This window comes from Choloepus didactylus, chromosome 8 (genome assembly GCF_015220235.1).
Source record: "Choloepus didactylus isolate mChoDid1 chromosome 8, mChoDid1.pri, whole genome shotgun sequence".
NCBI lineage: Eukaryota > Metazoa > Chordata > Mammalia > Pilosa > Megalonychidae > Choloepus > Choloepus didactylus.
Window position 1 is genome coordinate 83,693,454 of NC_051314.1, and position 12,416 is coordinate 83,705,869.

The window sequence follows — 12,416 nt, forward strand, 5'->3', positions numbered from 1 at the left end:
TAAGCAGAGCAATGAGTAGGAAAGGAAAGTGGAAAACCCTCTAAATAATAATTTGATGATTATAAAGACAGTGGTGATAAAGAGGCCACGAAGGAAAACTCTGGAAATACAACCAAACCTGGAAAGGGTGACCCAGGAGAGGGCTGCCAGTGGGGAGGGAAGGTTTGGGGGCAGAAAGAAAAAGACAAGGAGATGCGGTAACTATCATATGGCATGGTTAAAGAGAATTTTTTATGAAGTCTTGTGGTATAATGTCCACTGTATCTTGCTAATCTCTTCAAAAATCCTCCATAAAGATCTGCATTACTCATTAAATCCTTATTTTGTTACTGTTGTTGCTTTTCTGTTTTGATTTACAGTACCTTAAGACAAAAGCAGGGTGGCTTACAAAGTCCTAGATATATCTGAGTTATTCTGGCAAGTTGGCAGGGTATTGGCTGAGATTCAGTCCTTCTGCCTCTCTCCCTATGCTTTTCTAGAATAACACATTGCCTCTAAGCACTGTAGACATGACGTAGGACATGCATTGGTCTTTTCAGAAGCATCCATTTACACTGTTGCCTGTATGAGACATCATCTTCAAATATAAAAGGCAGCAATATGTATCCCAATACTGCTAATAAAGGTTTCGCAACTACTATCCAACTGGAATCTCACAACTACCCTCTGACAGACCCAGAGAGATTAAATGACTCACTCAGGATCACAGAGATAGTGAGTAGCAGAGCTGGGACTTGAACTCAGGATTTGTTTGCTTCATCCAGTGTGCTTTTCTGTACAAACCGATGCTTCTTATTAGGAAAAGGACATGTTATAATGAGACAAGCATAGTGGTAATAAGATGAGATATATGTTTCTAATCATATTTGTAGTATATTAACAAAACTTAACCTTATACTTTTCCCTGCGATGTTCCAAGTTCTTCAATCATCTACTTAGAGAGTATAGGACAAGCAGAAGATCCTGTGGAAAAATTAAAGCAGAAAATTGTTCATGATTGTTACCGGTGCCTTAACTACTGTCCTTCATTTCAATGGCAAATGAATTTGTCTAATCCTCAAAGCTGGCACAACTCATGCAACTTCAGGGACTGTACAGTAATTCAAACTGGTTGATACAAATGGAAACTGGTGCAAAATTTAGGTTTGATGGCTTTGATTCCCTTCAGTTCAAAACCTTCAGGCTTTTCACTTCTTGTTGAATAAAGTCTCAAATCCTTATATGAGCACTCAGGGCCCTTTTCAACCTATTAATAGTAATTCTCTTCTTGTACCTTATGCTTCATAAAACCATTCCTCACTCCTATTGTACTTTTCTACTCCCACATCTTTGGTTGTGCTATTCCTTTTGCCTAGAATGCTATCTTACCTATCCCTGCTTGCAATAACTGTTCCGATTCCCTCTAGTCAAAAACAATCTCTCCCTCACCCCACAGTGTTTTATACTGCTTCTAAATAACTACTTTATAGTTTTATGCATATATTTTCATTTTCCCTACCTGATGATAAGCTCCTTAAGGAAAAGGGACATGCTTTTTTTTTTTTTTTGGGTACAGTAGTTTATTTGGGAGATGAGCCCAGGAGCACAGAGAGGAGGGGTAGACGAGTGAGAGGAGGGAGGAGGTCCTCTAAAGACACGTGCAAGGGCTCTGGGTGAGCTGCGGACCTGCCAGGGACCTCCAGAGAGTCTGTGCAGGATGCACCTCAGCATCACCCCAGTGGGGGCAAGGAAACTGGGGTGTCCTCCAACTCCGGTCCCTCACTGCTTGAAGGTTGCTTCTGAGGGTAGAAACCCTGACACCATCAGCCAGTCCTGCTCCTGGGGCCAGAGGAAGCTGTCAGGCAGAGAGCCCGTGGATGCCTGGTGGGAGCCACCTGCATCTATAGAACTGTCCTCTGAACCTGCAGGTGCCCCTGTGGGCCAGGGCAAGGTGTAGGGGCATGCTTATTAATCTTTAAATTCTCTTGCATTGTGCTTTGCCCACTAACAGGAATGCAGTAGACTATTAGATACTTGTTTGTGACATAAATCAAAAAATAATATTCAGTTATTGACTTAAATAAGACAACAGCCAATCCAGGAAGCAAACTGACTCTGACACCTCTTAATAATACATCCAGCAGTTTTTGAGGTCCTCAATATTCAAGAGAACCAGGGCTAAAATCAACTACATAACTAAATTTCCATTAATTGCCTTTCCACATATCCACAGTCTAAGCTCTCCACAACAAAAATTAAATGATTTGGGAGTATGACATTGGCTGTCAACAAAATGGAGCCTCCCCGCCTTGGGCTAAAGTTGCCATGCCTTCAGTGCAGACCACTAGGTGGAAGATGGTAACAATCTAAATAGTCAGGCCTTATTAAGTAAATAGACTTACTCCTGATATGAATGGGGTAATGATAGGTTGAGGCATTCTATAAAAACTGTGTTTTAAAAAAACAAATACTCAGGATAGTGGTTACGTTTGGGAAAGGCAGTGATTAGGAAAGGGGGAGAGACTTCAGGGTTGCTGGTAATGTTCATTTAAAAAAAAATCTGGGTGCTGGTTACATAGGTGTATTCACTGAAAATTTGTTAAGCTGTACAGTCATGATTTCTGCATTTTTCTGCATGCATGTATATTTTGATAAGAAGTTTTTTAAAAATGAATACTGCTATAACAACTTCTCTAGTATTAAGAAAATACACCACTTAAAGCAAGATTTTAAAACAATACTTAAGATCAGATAAGTTCAAGGAGTACCCAATTTCAGCTTTTAAAAATCATTATCTCAATCCTAGCTGTAATTTCTTCATTTCCCCACTTCCTCATTCATTATTTCTAGGTAGGCACTGATATTTAAATCTCTGGATTTTCATTCACCCACTTTAGAGTTTCTGAGAGAATTACATCTTGTTACTCAATTTAATTACCTCTCCTATACCTATGAGTGGGAAACCTAGTTTAAAGTTTCCCATCCAATGGCTCAGTTTCCACAATGTTCCTTTAGCTGTGATCTTTTCATTCATTTGTTCATTCAAGAATCATTACCAGTGCCCTCTACGTGCCAGCATTGTGCTACTGGGGATTTGATTAAGGACAAAATACCTGCCTCTCATCCTGTGGAGCTTAAATTCTGAGATAGATGGGTTACCAGCCAATTACAATGCAATGACACCATAGGATTCAAGGTAAGATACTAAGTATTCACATAACCCAGAATTAGGGGCAGGTGTGTGTGTCAGGAAGGTTTCCTACAAAGGTGATATCTAAGCTGAGAAGAAAAGGAGGTCTGTTGTATGAACATGTGAAATATGTGAAGTCCTAGTGGCAAACAGCCAGAAAACGTGAATAAAAAATGAAAATCAAGATTATTTCTCTGCAGTTTGATGCAGCCTGTCTCCAGTCCCATGAGGACTTCTATCTAGAAAGTGGTTAACTTCCTAGTTGGAAGTTGGTCATGCTGTCAGTCTTTGAAAATCACTATTTGCCTTAACACAATTTTAATAATAGTAAATAGCACCCTTCAGCTTTAAAATCCTTAGCAGTTTTTTCCTCTAACTCTAGTTCCTTAAAAAATAAAAAAAAAATTTAAAGGCAAATGTCTCAGGTCCAGGTTGGAGAGAAAATTCTTTGATTGGCTGTCAGTACTACTTTACTGTCTTTCCTTTTTGATATTTTGTGACCTCTTTTTAAAAAAAAACTGTATTGTCAATTTTCCTGATCATAAAAATAGTATACATTTCATTACAGAAAATGTGGAGAATTAAAAAATTTTAATTTTAATAAAAATTTAATTTAAATATTAATAAAAATTAAAAGGAACAACTGTTAAATCCTGCCATGTTCTTTCCTTTGCCTTCACTTTTAAAAAAATGGAGATCATATTCTATATACATTTTGAATCATTTTTATTACAGTTAAATTATTTATGAAATATTTCAGGTATATAAAAGGATACAGATAGTAACAGAATCTTACAGATACAACTGAAGCCCCTGTTACTCTTCTCCATAAAATTCCTCTCTACCTTTTTCAAAGGCAACCACTATCCTGAATTAGGTGTTTCTCATTCTTTTGCAGGTTTTTATATTATTACCATATAAACAATGTATCCATTCATAATATAAAGAATTTTTTGCATGTTTTGAAACTTTGTATCAATGTAAAATATTGATCATATCCTGAAACTTCATTTTTCACTCCACATTATGTTTGACATTTATTCCTGTTGGCATATTTTCTTCTAATTTATGCATTTTCACTGCTTCATAGTAGTAGTTCACTATTTGACTCTACTACACTTTATCCATTCTCCTATTGATGGACCGCTTTCCAATAATTGTGTGCTACTATCAACAAAGCCACCATAAACATTCTTATCCAGGTCTCCTTGTGCCTTTATGAAAGAGCTTCTCCAGGGTATAAGCATCTTCAAGTTCTACACTTGATTCTGAGGATCTCCTCTTGAATATTAAACATTTTAAATAATAAAACTGAATAGGTCTTACTTACAGTTTTATAGGGATATCTCCACTGAAGTATCCCCCTCTCTATTCTGGGCCAGAGCATAATAAATAAAATGTAAATGATTAAGTAAATGTGGAATGCTAAGAGACTGACCTATACACAATGCTACAGAAATGATTAAATGGCAATTACACCTTCAGCGTCTTCAATACAGGAAGTGTTGTGCCATCCTTAACTACTGCATATCAGGAGAACCCTCTTCAGACTCCAACGGTAGGGGAGATAGGGCACAAAGGAAAGGAAGGCACATTCTGAGGTAATAAAGAATTGGTGGCAGGAATTTAGCAAAGCATATCGATGAAAGCAAACCTCATTAGCCAAACAGTTGAGGACTCATTTGAAATTCAAACTTTGAGCAGTTAGAGACTAAGAAATTGATTTTTTAATAAATTTTTAATCAATTTTTTTAAATCAATGCATTGGCCATTCCAGTGTAAAGCCATGTGGGAGATAAAAGAGGTCAGGAAATAACACAGAACCTCAAAAAATGACAGAAGGGAATCTAGTTAGATGATTTCCCTTAGCCCCTACCTTCAAAGTATGTGTATTGTTACGTGTGAATATGTATGTATGTGTGCATACACTTAATGCACCTCGAGTAGACATGTAGTTGTTTGAAAAGCCCCCAGGGGATTCCAATTCACCGTTTCCCTTGGGAAACCTCCTTCCCTTAGCATGCCCTCCCACAACCTTGGAAAATCTCTAAAGAGATGATCGAGGCAACATGTAACATAGAGCTTTACAAAGTACTTCCACATATATTACATTTGATTCTCAAAATAACCCAGAGAAGGCAGTTATTATTCTCATTTTACAGATGAGAAACATAAAGCTCATAGGGGTAAAGCAATTTGCACAAGGTCACAGTGAGGGGTAGGGAGGGGAGCTGTGAAAGCACTTGAGGAAACAGAATAATGAATATAGGTCAAGGAAGGCAGACTTCCTACAGGGAAGCTAAGAACTCTACAACATGCGGTGGACAAAAAAGGTTTGTTCAAAAGAGTTGGGAGGGAGGATGTCTCTGGGCTTCAAATGTATCTATGCCAATTACTTTCTTTAAAAAAAAAAGATCTAAAGCAAATAATGTATTATTCTCTACATTTTTCTGTATGCTTAAAATATTTTATAATAAAAAACGAAAGAAGTCTGTAGGCAAAGTTAAGAGATGCCACCACATGGAGGTTCAGATGCCAGGGAAGAAAATTGCTACGCTGTGATTCAGGGAGTAGACAGTACCTGAGGCCTAGGCAGAAAAGATTTTACTTCTCCAGGGATCAGAAGAGTGAAATATACAATTATTTCTAGCACTGAGGTTAGAAAGAAGGCTACACCAGCAAGGGAGGACAGAATTATGCAAACCCTAGAGCTACAGAAAGAGGAACTTAGAGGGGAACTAGGGGGGCCCCAAAGAAACTGCCAACAGTCTACACTGGATCAAGCTGATTTCAGTAACCTGAGACCACAGACCTAGAACTAACTTGTTCTGTAAATTGTCTTTATGAGTTTTCCCCCACTTAACAGAAAAACCATTTGTGCTTCTTTAAACAGCTGAATGTGCCTAAGCCTAACGCAGTGAGTACTATGGAAAAGAGGAAATACAGGTTTGAAAAAGAACAAAGACTAGAAAGGCAGGGATTTATCTTTAGAGGAGAAATTCCTCTTTATCTTACAAAGAGAGGCTATGGTTCGTTACTTGAGCAAAACCTGATCACAAATGGACTATATGGTTTATGAACATATCTCAATAAAACTGCATTAAAAAACAAACAAACAAAAAAACCCAACCTGGTCAGTTAGGGAGTCTTGGGTTGAGGGCCGTATTTCTTCATAATCTCTCTGAGAAAATGTTTTTTTAAAAAACCACTTCTGTTCTTATCTGTCTTGTTCGTTTTACTTATTTCCCTGATCCTTCCATATTAACACTGCTTGGGGGTGGGGTTTGGGGTGGGGGAAAAATGCATCTTGCTAAGGTGCATAGTTGGGACAAGAATAGAATTCTAGCATCCTGTCTCTCAGCTCACTTCTGGACCATGCTACCTCAGGAAGGAACATATGAAAATAGTAATTCTCTCCCACCTTGCAACCAAGCTGTGCACAAGCACATGATCAATGAATGAAGTTGGCTAAGTGACTCAGCACTGGGCTCACTCTCCTGTGAGTCAGCCCCAGAATCTTGAGTGGTTGGAAGCAAAGTCTCTTTAAATAAGACTTTAAAACCAAGTTCTTTACCACCTAAGATCATTTAAGGATCTCAGGGGTTTTGTTTTGTTTTGTTTTAACAAGGATCAGAATGTCACCTTCTAGTGCCTTAGACATGAACCAGCTTGAGTAATTATATAATCCATGATTTTCACGAGTATTGCTTTCTTCATACATTGTAGGCTGCTCCAGTTAGTGGTCTTAGAGTCCAGAACCATGTGAGGTAGATCCAGGCAAGAGCACAGACAGGACAGTTGATAAGGAGTTAGACCACTAGACTAAATTAACCATTTAGGATCACATCTGCATCTTCTCCCCTCTAATATGGAAAAAGACCCCAAAGTAAGGCCTTCTCTTTTTCTTCTGAAAGATAACAAATATATTTACAGCTTTGGGAACATATTGGTAAACTGCCCCAACCTGACCCTTAATAGCCATCAGTATTGACTACCTGCTCCCAGCAGGGAAGAAGCTAGACTCTGAGCAATGACCCCTGTGACAGACGGCACTGCACAGACCAAAAAGGGCCAGCCAAAAATATTCCTTCCCACAAAGGGAGGGAGCCTGGGTGTTTAAAAGCAGGAGTCAAAGGAAAAAGCAATGAAATTCACCAAGTGCATCTAAAACTTGCCCTCAGGATATCAATAGTCTTTTGAACAATAAATGGATCAAAACTGTTGATGAAGGACCTCAGAACCCTGGACATAGAAAACTACCATTAGCAAGATTTTGGAACAAATCATCTTAATAAGGCTTAGTGAGGAATACCCGGAGCCATTAAAGAGACCCTGAACCCTTAGGACAATCTCAGAATCAATCAAATTTCCAAAGAGATTAACTAGTCTTAAAATAATGCGAACAGTTCAGAGAACATTGTAGAATGTCATTCCTGGAATGGACTTTAATGGGCAGGAAAAAAAATATCATCCAGGTGTCCTGCCTTAGTTTGGTTACCTGCACTAGGAGGGAGACGTAAAGGAAGCAAAAGTGCAAGATGGCACAAAAAAAAAGGTGATTGAAAAAAAAAGTGCTACTTATCACATGCCAGTGCCCAACACTCTGCAAGGAACCTTCACAGGCAGCCTCCACAATCCTATAAAGGAAGCATTTTTGTTTATTTCTTTCTGTTTTTCCCAGTTTTAAAATGAAATAAAACAAAACAAGGCATAGTGAGGTTGAGAAACCTGGCTGGGACAAAACTAGTAAATGGAAGACAAGATTCAAGCAAGATTCAAGCTTGCCATTTTCTCAGGCACCCTTTTCTCCCCCACAGCACAACTGCACAGGCTTTGAGAGAGAAAGGGAAGGCCCAAAACAGCAACAGGCAGAAAACCTAGATGCTCTGCTTGACTTTGGACTCCCCTGGCTCTAACGATCAATTCACATTTCTCTTTCGTCTGTCCCACTCATGCTAGTCATTCCAGGTGTCTTAACTCAAACTTCGTTTAATCTTCTCATTCTTATCTCTTAGCCCTCTCCCAGGATTATACCGTCTTTAGGGAATGTCCTGTATATCCCAAGGTCATCAACACCACCCAACAGATTCTGAAAGCATTCCAGCCCCAGAAAGTCTCCCTGAGTTGGAAGGTAACAGAGTATCACCACCCCAATTATGTAGGTGGGTTAATTTAATCATTCTCACTTGCTAAAACAAACAAACCCATGCTGCAGAATTCCCTTACAAAACAGAAAAGTGTAAGCTACTAGAGTTGGGGACACCCTAAGTTCACCCAGCTCAGCGGTTCTAAACCAGGGGTGATTTTTCTCCCCAGGGAACATTCTGTAATGTCTGGAAACATTTTTGAGTTCCACAGTCAGGAGATGGAGTGCACTAGCATCTAGAGGTAGAGGCCAGGAATGCTATTTAAACACCTCACAAGGTGCAAAACAACTCCTACAAGAAAGAATTATCCATCCAAAATGTCAATAGTGCCAAGGCTGAGAGATCCTGATAGCTCAACCACTCACCTGATGCTTGCACTCCCTTTATAAGTTGTTCACTGAAACAACCAGTCTCTGCTAGACTATCTATAATGGACACAGAATTGTGACCTCTCAAAGCAACCCATTTCATTTGTTAACAAATCATTTCCTCAAATTGTCAGACTTTGCCTCTACAAGCTTTTACCCTCAGTGCTAATGCTAGTTCTTGCAGTCAAACAACCGTCAAATCCCTTTTCCACATGGCAGTTCTTCAAAATCATAAGATAACTGCCTTATCTTACATTATCAATGTACTAGACATTTATACAATTGTCTATACATGTTTTAGGTTTATCTATGTTTAAAAGTCCTGAAATAAAATTCTCAAGAGCAAGTAACAGGCCTACACTGTGTTGTCCAGCTCACCTATTAAGATATCATCCAGACAAGAACTTGATAATATACAACTAATACTTGATAATATACAACTAGATTGACGATGAACATGAAGTTGGTGAATACCTGCCAACCAGCGGTAATTCCTAGATAAAAAAGGTACCCTTTATTTCCAGGGAGAAGTGCCATCACTAGCTGTGCCGGTTTGAGTGTATTGTGTCCCCCAAATGCCATTATCTTTGTGGTCTTGTGTGGGGCAGGCATTTTGGTGATGGTTGGATTTGCTTGGAATGTGCCCCACCCAGCTGTGGGCAATGATTCTGATGAGATGTTCCCATGGAGGTGTGGCCCCGCCCATTCAGGGTGGGACCTTATCGGTGGAGCTATATAAATGAGCTGACTTGGGGGGAAGAAAGAGAGTGCAGCTGGGAGTGATATTTTGAAGAGAAGCAAGCTTGCTAGAAAGAAACGTCCTGGGAGAAAGCCGTTTAGAGGCCGGAGCTTTGGAGCAGACGCCGGCTGCCTTCCTAGCTAGCAGAGGTTTTCTGGACGTCATTGGCCGTCCTCCGGTGAAGGTGCCCGATTGCTGATGTGTTGTCTTGGACGCTTTGTGGTCTTAAGACTGTAACTGCGTAGTGATATAAACCCCCGTTTTATAAAAGCCTGTCCATCTCTGGTGTTTTGCATTCTCCAGCATTAGCAAACTAGGACACTAGCTAATACAAACATAGGCCTGTTGATACCGACAATCAACTCTTCTTGCCACTTGAAAATAGAATCCCTGCCAGTAACAATCCCCTTCACCCTCCAGAAGGAAAGTAACCCAAACTTTGGCACATCTCCACAAAAGCTACTAATTCCTGCCTATCTGCTTAGCTGGGCTACAAAAACTTTTAAAAAAAAACCTCTGACTCTACATGGATTACATTATTAATGATATCAGCAACCTAAGAGATTGCCTCTGCAGAGGCAAGGGGCTTTGTAAGCATTGTCTCAATCTTGAAGGGTAAGTCTACAGAATGACAATGACTCACTTCTGAAAAAAGTTTGAAGTTCACTTGTTTAACTCTGATAAATGTAGAGCTACGGTTAATAACTACAATTTAAAAATTACTCTTAAAAAAATTCTTAAAATCTCACCAATTTGACCTTTACTACTGCTCCACCAGTCATTCATCTGCTAATATGCTGTTCTCATTCCTACCTCTATCTTCTGCCTAGAGTACCCTTCTACTTTTGCTTCCCAACTAAACCCTACAGTGCCTTTAAATTCTATATCAGGCTCCTTCCCAAAACTTCTATCACATCTTTTTATTAACGCCACACCATGATGACCTCTCCCAGTCTGTACATCAACTTCTTACTCATTTGCCTATATTCTGCCTGAGAATTAGTCTCCAAAGGTATTATTTAGGTATGCAAACATGCAACAAGTACCAATCAATCAACAAATATTTATTGAGTGCCTACAATGTACTTTGCACTCTAGGTTCTGTAGGAGATAGAAAATATTCATCCTCTTTGGCTCATGCCCTTGAAGTGCCAAGACTAACTCATTTAAAACAATTATTACAAACAAGGAAGCATATACTTACTGCATTATGGCTATAGATCATAAATACTATAGAAGTTCAAAAAAGAAAATGAAGGTCTTTCAGTTCTCATTTCATGGAGTGAATATCAGAAACAAAAGACAAAAGAGATACATTCATTCAATCCCTCAATATTTTCTGACATTTTTACATATAAGACATTGTAATTTACCTTATATTCACATTGAACTTCAAAGTTTTATATTGATTATTTCATTTCATCTTTAACAACAAGATAAGATAGGTAAAGCAAGTTACAATCATCAACTCAATTCCCTAAATAAGGAAACTGAGGTCCAGAGGGAGAAAGACATTTGTCCAAAGTGCACATGTTAACAATGAAATCCATACTAGAACAATCCCTGGAACCCTAGATTCCAACATTTCTAACCCTCACTCCAAAGCCCCCAAATATCCTTCCATAGCCTCTTATCTCCCCACTTCAGACTCACATATGACTATGCTACTTCCCTCATTAATGTTTCCTTAGAGACAATAGTAAAATTCTAAGACTACTAATTAAAAGCTTTCTGAGTTATTTAATTATCTACTCCAGATCCTTAAAAGAAAATCTGTCAGTCACAAGCTTTTGCTTACATTTTTCATGAATGTGAAAACTCAAGCCCATATAGTCCGAGCTCCTCTAAATCAAAAAGCATACCAAGGAAACACCTGGGGAGTGAGGAGTGGAGGGAGATGGAAAAATCAGAGTGAAATAAGAGAAAGTATTTTTGTCTTAAATATTAATGTCTATAAGAGGGAGAAACTTACTCTACTTGGTTATGAACTTTCCTGTCTGTTTGATTCAACCCTGTATCTCCAGAGACTAGCAAATGTCTGGCATGTGATAGATGCTCAATAAATGTTTGCTTAATGAATGAATGAACTTGTTTTTGCTGATCTGCATGTACTATGAGCTCCTTGAAGGCAAAGACTGCATTTCATGCGCTTCTGTACCCCTGCTTCAAAATAAGCAGTCAACAATGCGCTAAACTAAATTATTCAACTGGCAGATAGGGAGAGCTCTATGTAGGAAGGTTGTGTTTCTGAGATCTAAACGTAAAACACAAAACTATAAAACTCCTAGAAGATAACATTAGGAGAAAATCTAGATGCCCTTGGATTTGGTAATGAGTTTTTAGATACCACACCAAAAGCATGATCTATGAAAGAAAAATTGACAAGTTGGACTTCATTAAAATTAAAAATTTCTGCTCTGACAAAGACACTGTAAAGACAATGAAAAGACAAGGCACAGGCTGTAAGAAATTATTTGTAAAACATGTATCTGATAAAGAAATTTTTCTCCCAAGTATACAAAGAACTCTTAAAACTCAACTATAAGAAAACAAACAAACTAATTTTAAAATGGGCGAAAGATCTAAACAGAAGATAAACAGAAGGCAAATAAGCTTATGAAAAGATACTCAACATCATCTACAGTCAGGGAATTGCAAATTAAAACAACACAGAGATAACCATGACATACCGATTAGAATGGCTAAAATCCAAAACAATGACAATACCAAATGCTGACAAGGATGTGGAGCCCCAGGAACTCTCATTCACTGCTGGTGAGAATGCAAACTGTGGCAGTTCCTTACAAAACTAAACATAGATTTATATAATCCAGTGATCCGGTTCCTAGGTACTTAGTGAAATGTGTTGAAAACTTATGATCACACACAAAAACCTGCACATGAATGCTTCCAGCAGCATTATTCATAATTGCCAAAAAACTGGAAGCAGCCAAGTGTCCTTCAAAAAGCGAGTGGACAAATTATTAGAACCA

The 12,416-nt window shown here is 38.6% G+C and overlaps 1 protein-coding gene across 5 annotated transcripts in view; it reads right to left on the reverse strand.

The window, feature by feature from the left end:
- SCN8A (sodium voltage-gated channel alpha subunit 8) overlaps window positions 1-12,416 on the reverse strand; it is a 207,284-nt gene that overhangs the window by 148,468 nt on the left and 46,400 nt on the right. Inside the window, exon 2 of one of the 5 annotated variants that reach the window (XM_037845327.1) lies at window positions 892-963. The exons of the other annotated variants lie outside the window; for them this stretch is intronic. The gene's annotated coding sequence lies outside the window, so the exon portion shown is untranslated. The remainder of the gene's footprint in view (window positions 1-891; window positions 964-12,416) is intronic. 5 annotated transcript variants of the gene reach the window in all.